The sequence below is a fragment of the Mesocricetus auratus genome, unplaced genomic scaffold (genome assembly GCF_017639785.1).
Source record: "Mesocricetus auratus isolate SY011 unplaced genomic scaffold, BCM_Maur_2.0 Super-Scaffold_100028, whole genome shotgun sequence".
In the NCBI taxonomy this organism is placed as follows: domain Eukaryota; kingdom Metazoa; phylum Chordata; class Mammalia; order Rodentia; family Cricetidae; genus Mesocricetus; species Mesocricetus auratus.
Window position 1 is genome coordinate 6,825,662 of NW_024429209.1, and position 22,762 is coordinate 6,848,423.

General features: G+C 46.2%; 1 long non-coding RNA gene across 4 annotated transcripts in view; it reads right to left on the reverse strand.

Annotated features, from left to right (window-relative positions):
* Positions 1–22,762, reverse strand: part of LOC110343263 — a 184,818-nt gene that overhangs the window by 100,586 nt on the left and 61,470 nt on the right. For 2 of the 4 annotated variants that reach the window (XR_005871520.1, XR_005871521.1), the window contains exons 8-10: positions 15,284–15,365; positions 12,263–12,372; positions 6,175–6,232 (exon numbers count right to left, since the gene is read on the reverse strand). This is a non-coding gene — a long non-coding RNA (uncharacterized LOC110343263). Of the gene's footprint in view, positions 1–5,503; positions 6,233–12,262; positions 12,373–15,283; positions 15,366–22,762 lie in introns of those variants that run through there. The other 2 variants (XR_005871522.1, XR_005871523.1) reach the window with 2 other exon arrangements.

Genomic DNA, 22,762 nt, shown 5'->3' on the forward strand with positions numbered 1-22,762 from the left:
GAACTCCACCAGAGAAATGAAGCAAATGCAAAAATAATGCCGGTGATGATGGCTTAATATGCAGCATTTCCCACACCTAAAACCTGTCACAGCCACACCCTGTAGATGTCTACTGTGTAATCAAGATCAATACAGCCTGATCCTCAGAGGAGAAAAAGGGAGTCATATATAATTTCTCACTCTACCTCAGGTTTACCCAAGAAGCCCCTGAGAGCTAAGACCCTGTCCAAAATCTTGCAGGGATTCACACAGAAAGCTCCTCAAGGACATGTGTTTTATGTGTTGGCAGCTTGTGGCAGGTAACACTGGTGCCTGTGTTTATCTATAAGCATGAAATCTCCTACTGTACCCTGCACCCCAACCTTCACAACTCCTGGACAGCACTTCCTGGAGGTTGTCTCTCAAGTAAGACATTGACACCACATCTTTTCAAGGGCTACTTTGGAGGAGCCCCACCCAAGGCAGCATCCGAAGGCTTCTCTATACCTTGGTACCCACCCACAAGCACCAGTAACCAAGAGCCTTGTTCTCATCCTCAGCCTCACCAAGACCATGTCCCACCTTGATCTCTGTTGAGGATCTGACCCCGAACTCCCCAGACCACACCTAAAACTGTTCATAGAATACTATGTCTCTTCTTAAGCAAGTCCAAGTTCACTCTCCCACAAAGTCTGTCCCACTTTCCTGTCCTGGACCAGTTAGCACACCTGAATTCTTATATCTGTGTGTGCTCATTGTCTCCTGCCTGTCTAGGAGAATCACATCTGTGTCAAGTGTAGACTAAGTTAAGGCATGGCAATGGGCAACTGAAAATACCAAAAAACAAGTGACTTCTTTACTTCTGAAGTCTGGTGTGTGTGTGTGTGTGTGTGTGTGTGTGTGTGTGTGTGTGTGTGTGTGTGTTTCCGTGTCTCTGTGTGTGTCTATGTACCTTTTGTATTTATCTCTTTGTGTTTATGTGTATCTGTGTGTGTCTGTATCTGTGCATATCTGCATGCATACCTGTGTGTGTGTGTATTTATCCATTTCTGTCTTTGTGCATGTTTGTGTGTGTGCATGCCTATGTGTGTCTCTGTGCATGTTCATATTTCTATGTGTGAATACACGTGTGTAATTGTATGTGTCTGTATCTGTGTGTGTATACACACATGTGCATGCAAGAGTGAAAGATACTGGCTAGCTAAGTGCTCAACAACTGAGCTACATTTTTTAAAAGTCTTACTGTGTTGCTCTGGGTGGCCTTGAACTCACTAAGTGCCTCAGACTTTTGATCCTACTGCCTCAACCTCCCAAGCCGAAGGTATTACAGGCCAGTGCCTCCACCCAGCCTGAAATCTCTTCTCTGAAAAGAGAGAAAGCCAGAGATTTTGGAGAAGGAAAGAAGGGACAAGAGCCAGCAAGAAGTCTGAGAGAATGGGGAGGAAGTGTGCTGTGTGTGAGAGAGAGAGGCAGATGGGGAGAGGGAAAGGGGCAGAAAAAAACGGGGATGGAAGAGGAGGAAGAAAATTCAGAAACCACTCACACAGAGAATTTTTTTAACTTAAGCTTTGCCACCTCACTTTGATATTCTTTGAGACTTCCATTAAAACAAACAAAAGAATGCTGTTATTTGCAGACATTGGCGATGCAGCGGCCATAGAGCAGGCCAGCTTTAGGCTCATGCTATCACCACAGCTTAGAGCCTTAACGTGTGTGGGCTTAGTGCTCTAGTTTAGCTCAGAAGGCCTGCCTCTGAGTCTTCCCTCAGCCCTAAAGACTTAGCCATCTAGCTGCCACCCAGGCCCTCGGCTAAGGAAGAAGGGGACAGTAACATCCTGTGCCCACCTCCACACTCCTCCAGCCAGAGCCGGTGGAACCCCACATTCCAGCCCCAGGGTCCCAGCCCTCTCCCACCTCTCCCTGAGCCTGACAAGCCACTCTAATGGATTGGCCGTGGCCTTTGCCGGAGGGGCTAAATATAAAACTTTGCTGTGTTCCTCTTGTCAAAGTTAAAAGCTTTTCATGTCTGTGTTAATGTTTTTTTCTGTCTGCTGGCTCCAGTGACAGATGCGGCATCTCGTGCTGAGTAACTAGAGAGTGAGTGGCTGGCAGGGACTGGGGAGGTAGAGGCGATTTATCTCTGAGAGTTTAAGCAGGATGACATGGCTGGGAAGAGAAGGGGGGGCGAGACTGTCACCTGATTACTGATTCCAAGATTTCTCCTCCGTGAGAGAGAAGGAGGGAGCAAGGATGAAGGGTACAAAAAGCAAATCAATAAACAGGTTAGCGTCTGCGTCATTATTAACTCTCGGCCTGTCAGCACCCCATTGAAGCGATCGCTCGAGGCGGCCTCGGATTTAATGGTCAGTGCAATAGATTTACTGTAAATGTTATCAGAGGCAGGGGCGGGGGCAGAGGGCGAGAGCAGCCTTCATTGACAAATCATTGCATTGCGCCTCAGCGTGCGAAGCCATTTTGGAGCATGCATAAATAACCCAGAGGATGTGCCCTGGGTGGCATTTCCTCTCTCAAATGCTGCAACCCTTCTTTCCCTGCATCCTCCAATTCCAGAAGCTTCTAGCAACCGGGTTCCCCTAAAATCTTCCCAAAGACTTCCTGATTTAGACCTCCATCACATTTGAAAAAGTCAGGCAGCAGGTGTGCAAAAAGAACAAACACAGTCTAGGAGGCATCTAGGAATCAGTGTCTCACAGAGGTTAGCCCACTAGCAAATGAGAAGCGACCCCTGAGTTTGGGACCTATGCCACAGACATACATTCTGGATGCCACTCCTACTCACTCTCCAGTGCTTGCTGACAGCAAATGATGGTAGGAAGACTTCTGCATCCAGTCTTCAGGATGCAGGTGGCTGTCAGCAGGCAGCAAGAATCCAGGAGAAAGTAGAGGTCAGAACCAGAGATCACAGCAAGGATAGGTTGTTTACAAGAGCAGGGCTGCTATATACAGTTAGGAAGGCTATATACCATGCAAGCCTCAGAGTGACTTGTTTGGTTGGGTCTATCTAGATTTATGAAGCATTGAAGACTTTGTAGGTATTTTCTTCCAACTCAATAAGAGATGGGTCAAGGTGGGCAGTGGAAAAAAACACCCAACCATACAAGTAAGATGTGAAAATCTTTGCAGAGAATTCTGACCAGACTCAGAAGGAGCTGCCAAGCAGCTGGCCTTAAGTCAGTCGTCTAGAGAGTTGAGAAGGGTTTTTAGAATCCAGTAAGGACTTGGGCCCCTGAGAACTATTTCTCCTGGCATTTGGATGAGAAAAGTCCAATAGGGTTACCAGTGGGTATAGATTCTGTCTTAGCTACAATGGCTGTCTGTCTGATGGTTTGTGTGTTTTGTTTTATTTATTTAGGCTAAACTAAAGGTCTAACAAATGAGGTTTGTTCCACTGATGGGGATAAAAAGTTTAGACTCAAAACAAAATATCCTACCTTCCCGAGCACTGAGATTGTCCTTGGGGTCAGAAGCAGAACTCTTGTCACTTGAACTCTAGAAAATAACCCAAGGAGATGGAGCCAAGAAAAGGACACAGCCAAGATCCCTTTCCCATCACTGTAGATGGGAAGTAGATGAGGTGTGTCCCACGGCCTCTCAAATGGAATATCTAAGGTGAAAGCTTGAAAAGAGGTCTTTAACTGGGAAGTGAAACCCAAAAGCAAAAGTGAAAGGGGGAAAGCCAGCTGCCAATGGTGCATTTTTCAGTAAGTTACTACAGTGGGCAGGTAGGGTGCAAGTCAGCTGATAACTCACTGTCACCCTTCAGGGAAGGCTTACCCTGGGCATTATTCTCATACATGCTTCAGAGGGACACTAGCCCAGTGCTTGTGGGAGCAGACACAACTGTTGGTCATGAAAACAGACCTGAGGCTCAAGAGATAACAGGAGCTATCTACAGCTGCAGGTGGACCAGATATCCCATGAGCATATGAGTTGAGACACTGGCAGCATCTTACAAGAATCTACCTCAGCACTGTCAGGCCTTCCTATCACATACCTGGTTCCTCTACTGAAGAACTAAATGCCTCAAATTCTAGGGAACAAACTTGCATAAGCCCTGGCAGGAGTCAGATATTCCCCCACATGACTTTCAAGCCAAGACAGTGCTTAGAAGAGTCCTTGTCCAGGATGAACTCAGGGGAGCCAGTTTGTGGATGTTTCACCATAGCTGAGATACCTGCCCTGCTTAAATAGGAGTTACTGGAGGTTGGGTTTTATTTTATCCTAGGACATTCTTGACAGCAAACTAGAATGACAAATCCCTACTGCATATCCCTGACTGCCATTATGTCCCACACACATAAAGAAAAAAGCAGCATGATACACATTTTTCCTTAAAAGAGACACTCACCTGGGTTAATTTCTCTATGTGATATTATTTATTTCCAAGTTTTTTAATGATAAAGTTAATTTAAAAAATATTTAAGACGTTTACCCAAAGGAATGAGGTAATGTGTGGCAGGGCATACCTTAGGACATTGTAATTCAATGGCTCCTTGAATGTTCCCAGGATAGAAGTCACCTGCCACAGGGGGCCCCAAATTAGCTCCCTGGCATGTCCATAGTCCAGAGTGCATCCCTCTATGCCCAGGGGCTGTGTCATTGCCCTCTGTAGAGTCTCCAGTAAACTCACAGTCCATGGTGGCTCATCCCATGGTGGAACTAACTCTATTTAAATTTCTAGATGGGGTCTGAACAAGCACTTAGAATTTCTAGAACCCCTGTCCAAACTTCCACTCTTACCCCAACTGTCTCAGTCCAGTCCCTGCCTTCACTTTTTTCTTCAGTAGTTATCACTAACCAGTATAGTCATGCTCTTGTTGATACCCTTCAAATGGCTTCAACAATAAAACAGGATGAGGGGTTTCCTCTCTTTTCTTCACTGTTATGTCCTGAGAGTGGTAAGTAGTCCCTCACTCACAGAAGGTACTCAAAGTAAAATCACCAGATAAATAAGTACAGACTTGCTAGACCCAGGCTTGGAAAGGTCTATTCAGGACTCCACTGATGACCCAGCCTGACCACCAGTTGTCCCCAATTTAAATCCCACGCCTAGTACCAATAGGCTCCCAGCAATTCAGCATTTATTGCCAGCCAGGCTGGCTGCACAGTCAAAAGCCAGGTGCTTATAGGGGGATACCCAAAGAGACTTGCAGGGGATGCCAGTGACCTTTACTACCCTGCCCTAAGCTGGGTGTGCACACGAGTGTACAAATCTTCTATGGATTGAATGTATGTGTGGCATTCAAAGCTCACATGGAGGCACTTCATCACAAGTGATATCAATCAGAGGAGCTTTTGGAGGCTGCAATTGGTAGTAAAGGTTCTACCCTCAGACACAGGAAAGAGACTTCAGACAGTCCCTGGCCCTTCCACATCTTCTGTCATGTGAGAACATCAAAAATGCAGTCTCTAAGGAAGGACTCAGGCACAGAGTCTACCTCTGCCAACATCTTGATATTGGTCTCCTCATTCTAAAAAAAAAAAAACTGGGAGAAACACTCATGCTGTTTATAAGCAACCTAGCCTAAGGTGTTTTTTTTACAGCAGCAGGAAGGGACTAAGATAACCACCAATGTGCCTATATACTTACACATGTGGAGAAGTACATGCATGTACCCATACATGGATATCATGTGTGTGTATGAACATTAAGTTGTATTTGCATGTGCGTACATGTGTGTCTGAACAAGTGTGTGCATGTACAAATGGTAACATGTACATGCACACCTACATAATATGTGCACATGCCCAAACACATATAGAGAAAAGTCAGAAGACTCTTTAATCCACTGTCTTGCATTCCATTCTCTCCCAGGTAGCACTCTGCTTGTTATATGACTTCTGTCTCTGTCTGGAAACTCATAACCTTCCTTTCCCAGATGTCAGAAAGACAGTTCTCCAGCTTTTGCAAAGCCACGGGCCCTGAGAGTTATGGGGAAGTCGTTCCAAGAACCTACAAGAAGATGACCCATGGGGGACCCTCGAGAGGCCCTTCTTCAGGATGCTTTTGCAGACACAGCACAAAGAGGCTTTTGGTCAGCCACCCATACCCTGCGTAGTTCTCTATAGAGCCCAGCTCTTCAGGACAGAACGAGGGCAACAGCACCAGGCCTCTCCGCTCGGGAAGGTGGAGATAGTGACGATGGAGAAGAGGACACCAGTGACAGAGCATACCTTGAAGAGGATAGTGTCCAGAGAGTGCCTCTTATCACAGAAGGGGGCCAGCTCAGACCTGGAAGGGACATGAGAAAGCCGGACATATGGGTAATTGATAAAATGACCATCAAACACAAAGTCTTGGTGACTATGAACACAAACACTGTCTTCCTCAGGGACAGTGAACTGGATTGGTGTAGCAGAAGTGCCAGGCAAGGTGACCTCCCCCAGGTGGCACTGAGCTCTTGGGCCCATAACCCTCACCAGCCACCTAGCCCGCTTGGGGTGGTGGCTGAGCCAGGTCATCTATGGGGGACGCGCCAAACAATTACTTTCCTTATTGAATATCTGATTAATTATTCAGGAGCTGAATCAATTATTCATATCTCATTTAAGAAAGGGGGGAAAAGCCAGTGCCCCTTGACAGAAGCTTCTCAGTGCTCCCAAGGCCCTGGGGATGGAATCATCAGCGGGAGAAATTGTCACAGCAGGAATGCAGCACTGCCACCATGGCTACAGACACCACAGCACTTCTGACAACTGTCATTTGTGCATGCACACACCTGCGACTGGGGTTTTGTTAGCTAACACCCCCATTACTTGCTCATGTAATGTTTCCCAGCCCAAAAGAATGAGAACTAAGGTTACCCTGAAGAATCTCAGACTTCCAGTGGGACTTAAAGATCATTTTTTAATAGATAAAGAAATCCAGACCCAGAGAAGAAGCTGGCCAATCCTTGATCACCAAGAGTCAAAACTCAAACCTGTAGCTTATGACTTAGCAGGGCAATGCAAGCTGGGAAGTGCAATGGGTACCTTAGCCTCCATGAGCCCTGGGAGAGGAGGTAGGATGATGGGACTTCCCCAAGTACCATTGCAGGAAAGTCTCAGCAGGGGACAAGCCCTGGTGTCTCTGGAGGTTCTCCTCTTTTTGACTACTCTGTCTATTCTTCTTCAACCTCCCTCCCTCCCTCCCTCCCTCCTTCCCTCCCTCCCTCCCTCCCTCCCTCCCTCCCTCCCTCCCTCCCTCCCTCCCTCCCTCCCTCCCTCCCTCCCTCTCTCTCTCTCTCTCTCTCTCTCTCTCTCTCTCTCTCTTTCTTCCCTCTTCTCCAACCTAAGACCTACCCATGGCAGGGACCCAGCTCCTCCCTCCTCTCAGACCCTCAGCCTGACCAGACCCCATCTCCCCCACACCCACTAATCAAATCTGCAACCTGATTCAATTACAGCCAGCAACAAACGCAGACGTGTAACCTTGTTAATATCACGTTTATTAGAGGGAGGGGAAGAGAAAATTAAGATAGACTTCGCGTTGCTGCTAATTAGAAAAATTGAGACTTTACATCTGCGTAGCACTGAGCAACATGTGGTGGTAACAGATGTGGCTCATTCCACAGCTGCATGGGGTGGGTGTGGGGGGAAGGGTGTGTGGAAAACATTCCCAAGCCAGCCTCCTTCCTGAGCTCCAGTCCCCTCCATTCAGGTCTGATGCCACCACCACCACCATCACCCCTCCCACACCCTCCACAGTCATGGGAACTCAGGACCCTGAAAGAAAGACAGAACATTGGAAAGCTCTGCTCTAGGATCAGACAGACTGGAGCTTAGATCCCAGGTCTACCCCACAGTTGCTGTGTGACAATTGCCAGGCTTTGACTTCTCTGTGCCCTGGTTCCCTTGTCTTTTTTGTTTGGTGGGTTGATTAGTTTGATTTGGTTTTGATTTTGGTTTCTTGAGAGAGAGTTTCTCTATGTAGCCTTGGCTGTCCTGAAACTTACTCTGTAAACTAGACTGTCCTGGAATTTGTAGAGATTCACCTGCCTCTGCCTCCCAAGTGCTGGGATTAAAGGCATGCACCACCACCCAACTTCCTTCATCTACAAAAAGATATTTTCAGTACCAGTCCATAGGCCACTGGGAGATGAGATGGACTAAAACAGGTGCTATGCACAGGGTTTGCACATGCTCAACTAAAATCATGATCCCACCAATGACACTTCAGTATAGAAGGTTATCTGCACAGTCACAGCCATAGTCCAGGCCCATTTCTCACACCTCTCTGCCCCTAACCTTAACAAAGGCCAGTAGGATCCAGGACTCATTCCACCTACTCCAGAGGGGTTCTTAGATCAGAACAGTCTCCAACCAGAGCTGTTTGAGTTTGGACACTTGAGTCCTCTTGTAAGGGAAGCATAGAAGAATAAGAATAATATGCAAACCACTACTTTGGGAACCATGGAGGAGGGTGCAAGTCAGGTGTTGGGGAGGAGATGCCAGATTAGAATTGAAAGATGAAAGAGAAGAAAAATGCTCACATGCTCACACACACACACACACACACACACACACACACACACACACACACACACACACACACACACACGAGATCTACTTAAGTTTAGATTAAAGATAAATAGCCCTAGCTCAGGATATGCTAGAGCTGGGAGAGGATCCTGGGATCCTTTGGGCTTCATGGGCGCCAGCCATGGGACAGGGAGAGGACTCTATAACCCACCCTTCCCTGTATTGGTCCTTGCAGAGCACAGTCCTTCCATCACCCAGTCAGGACCAATCAGAAAGGCCTCTGATGATGCTCCTAGTGCCACCAGCATAAGCTCTCTGGCCCTGGGCCCTGTTATGGGCCCCTTAAAGGCAACTGGAAGCATATGCCCCCATGAGAGTTAGAACTCACCACTCCATTTATCCTCAAGGGGCTCATGAAAGCAAAAGAACACTCCCTCCTCTGTATGTAGACAATTCAACACCAATGGGACTCAAAGGGTAGCACAGGGACTAGGCTAACCTCCTACTAGCAGGGATTTAAGGATGTTTGTCTCTGGTCAACTGTCAGGTAGGACCAGGGGAGGCAGAGCTGTGACTGACACTGATGGTTGCACCCAGCCAGGACAAGGAGTCCCAGGTGAGATTTCAGAAGATGTGTCCATGAGAAGAGGCCAGAGTGGTACAATCCCACAGATGGAACCAAGTCATGGGCCCTCCCAAGCTCCTCCCACAAGACATGCTTGCAGGGGTTTATTTATCATGCCCTGCCACCCACCTGTCCCAAGAGGCTAACCTAGTTTCATACATCAGTATTATATACAAACTCTGTCCTACGTACTTGGCAAATGTCCACTCATTTATTCCCCTAGTTGTACTAGTGGCTGTCACCTGCCCACCACACCCCTCCCAAGATCATTTCTCTGACTTTTTCTGTTACCTGCCAGGCAGGAAGCTACACTTCATTGACTCCCTGACTCTAGCTGTTGCTGGGTTCTGAGAGCAGGAAGCACCTGCCAATGAGACCTCCTGACATGGCCCCAGCTGTGGCTGTATCCTTCATGGCTACAGATCCAAGCAAGGACAAGGGACTCCAAGACCCCAATTCTCAGATGCTTCTAGTGGGAAGCAGCTTCCCATCCTCCAGTCCTACCGCCCGCCCCTTCACACTGGAGCCCAGGTGAGCCTCGGTTCCTTTCTATTTATTTCAGTTCTGCCCTGGCCACATGAGTAATCCCTCTGATGATTTTGCAAAGCAATCCTTTTGATTGTGCTATTTATTTCCCACCAGGATTCTGGTTGATCTAAGAATCCTATGACATAGGTTTCATGTGTCTCATCCCATTGTAAGAGTGAGAAGACTGAGACACAAAGCATTAATAATTCACCCAGGGGTACACCAAGAGATCCATCCTGGTCACCTAAAACCCAATGCCTTCCTTCAACACTCCCTTGAGATCCTGCCCCCACCAACCCTGCTCTCATCCTGCTGTCACACTCAGACGTCAGATTCAAGCCTCGTCTGACACTGAATACATGAGATGACAATCACTATAGCAATAAAGGCTTAGAGGACAGGACTCCACTGTATCATGAATCAAGAATTGTGCAGATCTGTGCCCCAAAGGGCTCAGATATGGTTGACCAGGATCAAGTCTAAGTCTGTTCACTAGGAGTCCTGGGAAATCTATGGCCACATACACATGAACCTTGCTCATCACTTTGAACCAGTGGTTCACACCATGGCCATTCTGCTTCCTAGAGGTATTTGCAAGGTCAAGAGATGTGTTTTATTATCAGAGCTGGAATGGGGTACTAGTGGACATCTCCTGGTGAGTAGAGGCCAGCAAACCTACCAAATATCCAACAGTGCCAAGGCTGTGAAACACAGTCTTCCTCCATAAAGAACCACAGAATCTCAGGACTCTTGGAGGACCTCAGGTGCCCTGCAGTTTTCCTGCAGTGCCATGGCTGGTGACCTGTAGAACTTTGCAGAAAGCTTATTCATGCATGCACATGTCCTCGGAAAGGGGTGTAATTTTGGAAGCAGCTCCTGGTAACTGATATTTATTCTGGTGTGCTCCTTGGAGATCAGCTAGATCAGGCCCATTGGCTAAAAGAAAGTGTACATGAAAGTAAAAGTTCATAACGTGGCTCTGGAATTGCCTGGATAGGACAGGATCATCCGTGACTAGGTCTGTGGACATGAGGTAGACCAGAAGAATGGGACTTAACTGAGCAAAGCCATTTCCACTCAGCCAAGGGGAGAGTGAGCCAAAGCCCAGCCCCTGACCAACATGTTCAAGAGAAACAGAAGGCAGATCCACAATATATAGTCAGGAGTGAGGCCAGAATATAAAGTACAGGTGAAGCTTTGGAGGCCAGGGGCTTCCATTATCTTTGAATAATGGCATCAGAGTAGCCATTCTGGGAACTGTAAAAACCTGGAACCAAAGTCTACAAGGCAAAAGGGGAAGGAATTTTTAACAAAGAAAGTATTGCAGAGGCAGGCAGAGTCAAGAAAACAAATACCAGCATGGAAAACACCCCAAAACTACCCCAAGGAGGAAGTAATGACCAGGTCCAGGGATTAATGGAGGACTGGGAAAGAACTGACCAGAAGGGTATCAGTATCTACAGAGACAATGCCTGCTAGAGCTGACACAGACCCCAGCAGGGAAGGACTAAGGAAGAAAGACTCTAACCTCTCTCTCTTTTCACTCTCTGATTATCAGTCAGTGTTTCCTATTAACCAAAGAGAATGACCAGGGTGGGAGTCAGAAAGATGGAGAAGCAAACTGCTCATCCATTCTCTTTGACCAAGAGGTGGGTACTGGCCCTAGATGAGGCTCATGAGACCTGTTTTCCTATGACTGTTAATTCCAACTAGAAAGATTAAAGAATGGAGTGTCCATTCATTTCCTTGGTGACACTCTCACTGTAGTCACACCCAGCCACACTGCTGTCACACATGGGCACAGAAGGATTCAGTAAAGGGCCATCAGCCAAAACACCCTCATGTGGCCCACCACCCTCCCATTGATGGCTTTGTAATGGGTCACCTGGACACCTTAAATCACGCTAATGAACCATGAGAACCCCTGTATGGGGTGTTGGTATGAGACAATACCATCCCTGTGGCCAGAGGGGAGACCTTTTAATTTCCTTCCCTCAGGAACTACTCGATAAATGCTTTTAGCATCTTTTTTAAATTAAAAAAAGGAGTGAAATATAAGGGCATATTAGCATTACTCCCATTTCAATTAATCCAAATGATCGTGTTAAAAGCTATTAATAAACCAACAGGAGCGGAGGTCACTAGAGGAGTATATCAGACGGGAGCTGCAGCCCATAGTGAAGTCTTAGACCATTGCCGAGGCCTCTCCTCCTTTTCACTCTCACATCTTGCCTTCAAAACCTCTGCTATGGACCAACCAGAAACATCTGCTAAGATCCAAGAAATGGAAAGGGCTCAAACCCAGGAAGAAGAGAGACCCTGGCCAGCTTGGAGTTTTTAAAGGAATGGGCAGGCTCTATGACCTTTAGTAAGAGCAAATGGCCTTGTGGACCCAGCCTATCCAACATGGGTATCTGCACATAGTCTGGGCTAGAAATGTCTCCAGTGGTTTTGTTCCCCTCCTTCCTTCTCCCAAGAAAGTGGCCTGATTGATTCATTGGTGCATGGCAATAGCTTAGAGAATGATGCCATTTCTGAGCCCACCATCGCCACCCTAATGCATTTGGGAGCTTAACTATTTCCCTGGGTGCATTCACAAGTTGGAGACAGCTTCCCTCTTAACTGTCCAGTGCACGAGACCACACCTACCTGCCCCCTTTGGTCTTGAGCTTTGTTTCTGGAAATGTAGGCCTCAGAACAGGTATTTCTTCTTTCTTAGTGCCCATGGGCCTCAGCACAAGGGTGCAACCTTATGGTTCCTGGGTGTGTCAGAAAGAAAAGGAAGTATGGGCCTTTCTTTCAGAGACTTGCAAGCCAGGATTGGGACTCACCCTTTCCAGTCCTTGATGGTAGCACAGTTCCTGAGCCCTTTGTCCCACAGACTCATTCAAGAGTTTCCCCAGTGTGTTCCTGCCTCCAGACTTCCACCCCTAAGAGCTACCTTCACACTGCCTAGGAATGAGATCCACAAAGCACATCTGACCATGCATGTCTCCTGTTGAAAGTCCTTCCATGACTTCTTGTTGCTCCCAAAACAAAGATTACCTTCCAACCTATCTCTCATCTTGTTTGGCACTCACTGTGTTCTCCAGCTTCTCTGAACAACCCAGCTCCCTGACAAGACCATGCACAAGATACCTCCAAACCCTCTACCTTCCCATCCCTCTTGTCAGATAACCTTATTCTTGAAGATCAGAGGTCACTGCCCACCCCTAGTACCCACATTGATCTATTAAATCAGAGGAAAGCTGAAGTTTAGGATTCCAGACCCTTGTATCTGTGTCATCCATGTCTATTTGCAAGTCTGTCTTCCTACACTGCTGCCAATGATGCAAACCAAGGCCTGCAACAACAACAAAAAGTTCTCCCAGCCAGACCCCAGAAAGAGGCCTGCACTGACCTTTACTCTGCTGTCTTGCTGCTCAGGTTACAAAGTTCAGACTTTCACATGCACTCAGGCAATAAGAAGGAATCCTAGAGGATCCCAATAGCCTAATGCAGGATTTCAGGGACCTCTCTAGGATGATAGGGGCATTTCACTGTAGTCTTTTAGTTATCCCCTTAAGAAGAATGAAGTGGCCCCTGCAATTTGGATTCAGGCCCCACAGTCCCCCACCCCATCCTCTGTCCACCACTTCACTCCTTGGTCTGGGAAGATCTCAGAAGTATTGAACATGGGCCAAGGCCAGGGAACTAGGATGGAATTAGGTGGTGGAGCAGTGTACTCCTACAGGGCAACCCAGCCCACAGAGAGAGGAACTCTTCCTGGTCCCTAACAACTCCCCCACATCCTTGACTGATGGAGCAGATGCATCAGACCCCCCTTTCTTCCCCCATAGAGGTTTTTTGTTGTTGTTAGGTTTTGCTAAAGCAACCTGCAAATTAATTTAATACCCTCCTTTGGTTGGGAGCTATGAAGCTGGGCTTGAGGCTGATGATGCATGAACCATTGGTGGCAAGTATTTAATCTCTGGACAATGGATAGAGATGTTAGTGCACGCCACACTAAATTCTATTTACGCTGCCTATTAAGGGCAGTCAAGCTGAAGGGAATCGGTGCACATTACAGGCCCTAATGGGAGAGGAAGCTTCACAACAGTACATTAAAGGCGGAAAATGAATTAGGAGGGGCCAGCACAGGAGAAAGCAGGCAGTCTATGATCCTGTCTGGAGATAACTCTTCCTGACAGTCATCAAAGACACCCCTACTATTCAAATACACCAAAGAGGGGAGCATGGATGGCCACCCCAAAGTCTTAGCTGAGGGGACTGCCCCGCCCTCAGTCCAGGGACATGGGTATCTACTCCTGTAGGTTAAGAAAGAAAAACAGTGAGAATTATCTTTGTTGACCAACCCAGCCTCCCTGCCTACTCCAGGTGGACTCATCTGAAGATCTGGGGCATTCTCCATCACTCCAGGCTCACCAATATTTCCAGCTCTCCCCCTTTTCTATTGAAAGGGTTTATAACAAAGACAGAAATAGTCTCACTCCAGGCATATTATAATGAAGTACTGGGGAAAATGGTAGGAACTTTGGTACAAACAGGAGATCCTACAAGCTGAGAGGAGGGAGACAGAGGGGAGGGGCAAAGTGGATATCCAATAAAGAAAGGATCAGAGACCAGATGAGGTGTGAATTTGTATTAGTATCTATTGCTGTAGAACAACCAACCCAAACAGCCGCTTAAAATAGCAAGAAACATGCATATCTCACACAGGGTTTGTGGGACAGGCATTTGGAAGTGGACTGGCTGGCAGCTTTGGCCCGGGGTCTTCTATTAGAGTATAATCAAAGCATCAGCCAATCTGTCATCTGAGGGTCCACTTCTAAGATTCACTCACACAGGTGGAAAACTGCTGCTAACTGTTGGTGAGATGCCTCAGTTTCTCCCCATGAAATCTCTCCAAAAGACTGCTTGCATGTCCTTATGATATATACCAGCAGGATTCCCTCAGAGTTGGTGACCAAGACAGCCACCTGTCCCCATAGTCAATACTTCTGGAATATCGCATTGACAACAGAAGTCATCTCTGTTAAAGGTGGTAGGGAACTGTGCAGGTCAGAATGCAAAGAAGCAAGAATTAGCAGAAACAAAAAAGCTGACTTCCAAAGTGGAGATTTAGATTTATAAATAAAACAAAATTCTAAAGGATGGGTCACCTATGGGAATAAAATCTTTAAGGACACTTTCAGACATGAGAAGCTTTTTTATTGCTTCTCTACCTCTTAGGTGTCCCTTCTTAAGCCACAGTTAGGGATAGTCCTCCACTTGGAGGAATATGCATCCCCAGAAAGAAGAAGGTAAGATTCAGAAAATGAGAAATCCAACTCTGGGCTAAATGACAGAACCCAAGATCATAGAAGGGCTGAGGAAGGCAACTGTGCATGCATCTTGGGCTACTACGCCAGAATGGAACCGGGAGGGCCACTCCCCAAGAAAAGATTGATGGGATAACTGATGAGTTTGAGTGCCTTCTTTGGTGTCTTGCACATCTAACAAGGAGTGTGGTGTTGAACCAATGATAATCACATAGTGAACTATGCTTTTAAAACTCAAGTCACAGAGGCTAGAGAGATGGTTTAATGGAAAAGTAAGGCTGCACAGTGTGAGGACCAGTGTTCGGATTCCTAGCATCCTCTTAAAAGCCAGGCAGGTATGATGGCCCACCTGTAATCTCAGCAGAGGCAGAGGCCCTCTGGAACGAGCTGGACTAGCCAAATCAGCAAGCTCTGGGTTCGATTGAGAAACCCTGTGAATAAAATGGAGACTGGTCAAGGAAGACATCCACTCGCTGGCCTCCACGCACATGTGCTTGTGCATCCCAACACACATACAAACAAGTATACATGTGTGCGCTACACAAATATACTGCTTAGTAAAAAAAAAAAAAGAGAGAACCCAAAGTACAAATATTAACTTCAAGGAAATTACAAGTTACACAGGAAAAGTGATAATGGCTTTCCACCTGACTCAGTGTGAAGAATGCTTACAGACCTATCATAATGTGATGGTTAAGGTTTTATCTTAGCAGAATCATGATACAACTACCATGGAAGAGAAGGGAGTGTGAGAAGGTCCTACATGCATGGGTAGATAAAATAAGGAAGTCAAGGCTCCATCAGGAATGATGCCTCATGGCTGCAACCCAGTGTCAGCATGTGAGAGACTGAGGCAGGAAGACAGTCCATGAGTTCAAGGCTAGCCTGAGCTACATAGTCACTTCTAGACCAGCTTGGGCTACAGAATGCTACCATGTACAGATAGATAGATAGATAGATAGATAGATAGATAGATAGATAGATAGATAGATTTATTTATTTATTGATAGATAGATAGATAGATAATCTGGTGAGATGGCTCAATAGTTAGGAGTACTCTATTTCCATCCATGAAGACTAGAGTTTGGATGCTGGCTCAAATTATAAATCAAGTGTCCCTTCAGGTGCTTGCAACCTGAGGTATGCTCAGTTCTGGAGTGGAACAGAGACAAGAGGATCAATGGGACTTGCTGGCTTACAGCTTAGCTGAGACACGGCTGCATGTTCAGGAGAGAACCTGCCTCAAAAAAATAGGCAGAGAGAGATAGAGGATGAAACCTGATGCCCTCTTCTGGCTTCCCCATGCATAAATAGGAACTTTCAAGTGTGCACACATACCACCAGCAGCAGCAGCAGCAGCACTACAACCAGCAGCAGCAACAACAACAAATAAAAAATAAGAAAAAAAAGAGAAGTAATAAATAAGGAAGGAAGAGGAAAGGGAAGGAAAGCTTGTCTTCCATGACTTAATAGGTAAATTCAAAAAGCAACAAGGACTATGCAAATATGTCTTACTGGGATACAGGTAAATACCAAAATCTACTAAGGTGGTTCCCTATAGGGAAGGAAGATGGGAAAAGAGCTGCCAAAGGAGGCTGGAATAAATCATGAAGTGCTTCTGCCCCTTTAATCAAGACTTGAATAGCAATAAAAAAATGAAACTGAAGAGAAAACTGAAATCTCCTTTAGAATGATAATAAACCATATCAAAGCAGATTCTTATACAAAAATAAAATTTATTTGTGGTCACCTCTTCTTCACAGGCCCTCCACCTAAACAGTTCTTTATTCCTCTTCCATCAACTAGTCTTTGTGGGTAAAACAGACTGGGATTCTTAGCATGTCTTAGTTATTAATTAGCCTGGGGAGTAGGCAGCCCTACCCCCTCAGTTTCTGATACTTTACATACTAATATATGGAGAGAGGCATGGGATACAGGTAGAAAGCAAATGTCTATGTGGAGAAGATTCATGAGATAACATGTATGAATGTGCCCAGGATGCAACATGTCCTCCATAAATAGTTGCCTTTGTTTTTCCTCATGGTCATCGGAGAAATGAAGGTGAAGAAGACAAAGAAGAAATCAGCAGAAGAATCAGGAGTGGGGAATTACACAATGCCTCTTAAGTGATGATGGAGAGGTAGGGTTGGAGGTGATAAAAACAGCAAGCTAGGTTGTTTTGCTTTAAACCACATTATTTCATTTAATCTCACGGAACCCCTATGGAAGAGGTACTGTCATTGTGGCCATTGAGCAGACAAGTGAAAAAAGTCATACAGAGGTGGAATGAGCCATCCAAGGATGCAAAGGGCATCGCAGAAGCAAGAGGCAACCCCAAGCAAGCAAAGTTCAGGATGGAGGATCCAGTCCCTTCAGCCTGATTTGCATATTGCCTGAGTGAATTTCACCGCTGTTATGACCAGCTCTGGAGCTACTGCCACCAAGGTGGACTGGTTAGTATAACCTGTTGAGATGGGTTAGAGGCCTGGTAGAAACAGTGCAACCTTCCACATACTAGGTACCTCAGAAACATAGAGCATGCCACCATAGATACAGACATGTAGAAAGTGTTCCTAGTGGAAGGGGTACTAATGGCAATTGAGATTGGAAAGAGATGGGGGCATTAGATCAACAGGGTCTTACAGACTTCGGACAGGATTGTTGCCCTTATGTAGGGAAGGAGAAGTCCAGGAGAATTTTAAGCAGGGAAGTGACATGATTGGGAAAGGTCAGGCCAGATGTTGGGTAAAGAAAGAATTATAGGGCCAATAAAGGCAGTAGGGAGACCCACAAGATGACTATTGTGGGTCTTCCAGGAAGGATAGTGGTGAATTGGCAGGCCACTGGAGAAGATGAAAGGTATTAGCAAAGCCAAAGGAAAGAGTGCTTAAGACACACTGAATCTTACAGATAGCAGAGATGGTAAGAGTGAGGTGTAGGGGAGGCAAACTAGAGAGTGGTGGACATCCATGATAGAAGCTTCTGGCTTGAGCCTCTTGAAGAATGGGGTGAGGTCCCAGAAACACTCTTCAAGTTACAAGCATATTCTTCTCATCAAGCTGGGGTAGTCCCAAGGGCAGGGCCTAATGGAGAGGCAGCAGAGGCAAAGGGAGGGGGCAGAAAGGGACACACCCATGGTCAAGTCCTCTCTTTTGAGCTGCTCTCTTCCCTCTCAGCCTCCCCATATCTATGTGTGACCTGTTTCTTCAAGGACAGCCCCTGATGCTCTCGGCCAACGATAGCTACAGCTCTCACCCACTGGCTGCGGCTCTACTACTAGAAATTAAGCTGTAGTGTTTACAGGGCTTAATTAACAAAATCGCTCACCATCCCAAGAACTGGTGGAGTTTCTCTATATGTGACACTATTTGAAATGAATTAACCCAGTGCCCAGTGAGGTCACCCTCATTCTAATCTGAGGTCCCTGCTTGCTCTAGACCCCTGGCCCACCTCTGAGGCCTCCTGTTTTTTGTTAACCTCCAATTCCCAGAAGCCCTTACAATTAATAGCTAATTAACAAACAAAACAAACCTACCAGGTTGGAACACCAGGAAAACATTCTCAGCCTACAAGGCAAGTAATTATTCAGTGTGGGCAGATCTCAAGAAAATCACTTATGAGATGAATCAATGATTCTTCCCTATCTCAAGGGTCTGTTCTGCTGGAAGAAGGTTTATCAACATTACAATTCCTGTTTAAAGGAAAAATTAAACCTGACCCATGTCTTCTACAGCAAATCACAAGGGAAGACAGACCAAAGTCTTCATCCCAGACTTGCTGTGTCCCATTGAGGATATAGGGATAGTGTTACACCCTTAAAAACATGCACTGGAGAAATGGCACAGTGAGTAAGAACGTGTGTTTCACAAGCAGAAGGACCTGAGTTTTGATCCCTAACCCCCACATAAAAAGCCCAGCATGGCCGTGTGAACATGTAACCCCAGAACTTTGAAGGAAGAAGCTCAGGGTTCAATGAAAGACTGGCTGAAGGTAGCAAGGTAGAAGATGGCTGCTCCTTCCTCTGCCCTCCAGGCACACATGGTCATGCATATGTGCACATGTGCATCATGTATGCGTGCTGTGCACACACATGTGTACACATACAACACTCATTGTATCCATGCCATAAAATGAGGATAAAGAGTGGAGAACAGCAAGCATGGCTTCCACTCTCCTACATCTTTATATTCCAGTGTTTTGCAGACAGACAATAAACAAGAAAACATGAGATGACAGGTAGTGACAAGAGGTATGAAGACAACTCTTAGGTGGGTGTTGCAAGGAGAACTGTGATAAGAGTAAAACATAAAGAGGTGCAGAGAAGGTTTTCTGAAGATGGCATTGGAGCCATCTGCACTGGGAACTTCAGGAAGAATGTGGGTGACCAAAGGACTGACTAGCACTAAAGCCCTGAGCTAGGAAAGACGTTAGTGATTCTAGGAACAGAGGACAGACCAGTATGGCTGGGGTACAGCATATAAAGAAACAGTGAGAACAAGATGGAGTTGGGAGCAGGTTGACCTTACGGTTCTCCATACAGGCTGTATGTTCATTCTAAGTAAAGTGGGAGTTTTTGGAGATGTTATTCATGAGAAACACAGTAGAGGTATAAGTGGATAGACAGTAGGTGCTAGGGGCTTCCCTACCCCTTCATGTTAACTGCTGCTCTACTCCTGGGGGCCTCACACTCCCCAGACACCAGCCTTTGTGAACCAAGCCACAAGATTCCATTTCAAAATGCAACTCTCACCTCTCTACTCAGATTTTTCTTGTGAGACAGGTAGATAAACTGAGGCATGACCTTTTAGTGCCCACCTACCCTGCATGAGCCAGCTTTACAGCATAATTCCTTCGACACCTCACAGAAGCCTAATGGATGGGTAGTGTTTTCCCAATTTGACACAAGGGGAAACTGAGGCAAAGAGAAGTCAGGCAGCCCAGTTAGTAAGCACATATGGTCAGAGTAAATCGTATTCCTACAACTTGCCCCAACATAGCATCAAATGTTTCCCTGAGCTTTCAAAGCCCACCCACAGCTAGCACCATAGCCTTCTTCACACCTGCATAGACCTCTCTAAGATGAGGGTGTCAAGAATCTAACCCCAAATGCTACAAAGTGGCTGTGAATGTAAAATAAATGATATATGTAAAGTTACTTGTACATGATACCCTCTATGAAACTCAGTATATAATAGGAACTCAGTTGGATGTTTAAGAGAGAAAAGAAGACACCCTATGCTAAGGGAACACTCATTTCCCCTGAAAGGAGAGAGATGACAACATGGGGGGATGGAGGACCTGAGGAACACTGTCACTCAAGAAGCAGACTTTGCTTTTTATTCAACTTTTGTTTTATTTTGTAAGGTAGTCTTGCTATACAGCCCAGGCTAGTCTTGAACTTAAAATCCTCCTGCCTCAACCTCTGAATGCTGGAATTTTAGGCATATTCCACAGCACTGTTTAATAAATGTTCTAATGGCATTTAACCTGTTTTTTAAGCAATCAGGCTAAGTTTCATGTCTGTGTAGCTCCATGGAAACTGATGTTTCTTAAAACCATCAAATAGGACTCCATGCAACAAGCATGCTCTGTCCCGGGTGACTGTCCCCTGGGCTCGCCTGGATGCTTAGAGAAGGGCCCTAAGCAGAGGCCAAGTGGCTTTGTCTCTCCCATCTAAGAAGCATGGCTGTCCTATAACCATTGAAAGGCCAAGGAGTAGTCTTCAAGGAGCAGAGAGAGTAGCTCCCCTGCTCTGCTCCAAATGCCCTGGCTGAGAACCCAATGGCTTGGTAAGACTCTGACCAAGAGGTAGAGAGGAGTGGTAGCCACACCTGCAGGATTCACACCTAAAATCAGGGAAGTAGAACAGGAGACTAATGTTGAGTGCCTGCATCCCTGGCTTTCGGAAAACCCAAGACTCTTCCCTGGCAACCTGGCAAGATGAAGGATTAGCTTCTTCCCACCTGAAACTCTTGATCCTGGTGATGAGAACCCAATTAAGTCATCTCCTGCTTTTCTCCCTTCCTGCTTTCTCAACTTCTTTCACCTCCATCCCCAGTCCCAAACCATTCTACCTACCATCTTGCCCCTACTTCAGTGTCTCTATAAAATTTCCTCCATGGGTCCAATGAGCAGTGCCTGAGCCAGAATCAAGTACAAGAAGCCACCAGCCCAACTCCCCTACCTCGAGGACACTCGGGGACCATCCCCATATGCAAAACAGCAGGCGCCTGAATTCATAATTGGACGTTCCAAAATGTAATTATGAAAGATGAAATGCTCCTCTCAATGAGAAGGCTGTAAATAGAATAATTAATTTTGTGTTTGCTTGAACAATTCTGTATTATGGACCTTACAGTGGAACTGAAATTAATTAAGTGCACCAGGATTTATGGAGGAGGTGAAGAGAGAGGGAGAAAAAGAATTAATCTGGAATAAAAAGATAGATGAGTTTGGGGGTGTAATGATGTGTTAGCCTGGGGTATTCTTTAACAAATTTACCAGGCACATTCTGGGCATAAAAGGCATGCGTTGACAGAATTATCCCAACTAATACAGCTGCTGTTCAAAAAGTGAGAAGGAAGAGGATGGATTGGACCTCTGGGGCCCCTGGAGGAGAGACGGAGATGGGCTATTTTTGAACTGGCCAACAGGAGGTGCTACCAGGAGGGAAAGGGGTCAAACAGAGAGGCATCTGCCTACACAGGAAAGCAGGGGACAGAGTGAACGGAAATTGGGTGTGAACCAGGAGGATCAGAATGGAAGGACTTTTCTTTGGTATTCCTTGGGCTAATTAGGCTCATTCTTTGCCCAGCAATATTTCCAGTCCCACACTCCCGCTCCGGTCTGTTTCCTAGTCTAAATTTACATAGGAAGTGATGCTGCCTCGCTTCTGGGGCCACATCAGAAGGGGTCCAGGGGCTTTCCAAGGGCACCATTGGACCCTAATCACTATGCAGTTAGAAAACCCAGACTAGTTCCCACAGAGACCACACAGGAGAAACGGGTTCACCCACCCATAGTCAGCTGTGGCCATCAGAACTGTGAGTTTGACCCTTCAGATTGCAGCTGCACCCTTTAACTTTCCCAAGATGCATCAGTGTAGAAGCCACGCACCGGGCTTCTTCCCCATATGAGTCCTTAACACTCCAAAACTACAAGAGGTCACAGGTGAGCTGTGTCTTAGCCACTTTGTCCGAGGCAATAGGACAGGCCTCACTTAACCAGAATGGCACCCTCGTCAGACCTCACTTAATCAGAATACCGCCCTCCTCACCTGCTCTTTACAACAGGATCCCACATCAGATTTTTAGAAAAAGGTTTGTGGCAGAAAGGTGTTAAAGTACTTTCTATTTCAAGTATTCTGGCAGAAAATAATAATAACACCACCACAGATCTAGGGGTCACGCAGACCTGGGCTGAATCCCAGCTCTGAGCTTTCTGGCTGTGTGTCCTTGCATGGATCCTTTCAAATCTAATAGCTTGGAGGATTGTAGAACTGTGGAAGAACCTGGCCCAGGAAAGCAGCAAAACAACACAGGGAAAAATGGCTGACACTCCAGTGTGTGGTGGACTTGCCTCCATGACCACACATGGATCATGGCTCTTGATCTCAAGTCTTGCCATCTGCACAATGGCGACAGAGTTTGTAGTGAGTTCATGTGACAAAGTGCACATAGTAGGGACTTGGCTAACAAAACACCTGTAGCTTGACTGAAACACACCAGCCAGAAGCACTTCTATATGTCTGCTCTAATTGTGTACTGTGCCTTCAGACCACATATATGATGTCTCTTGCAGACACTCAAGCCAACTGGGCTAGGGGAGA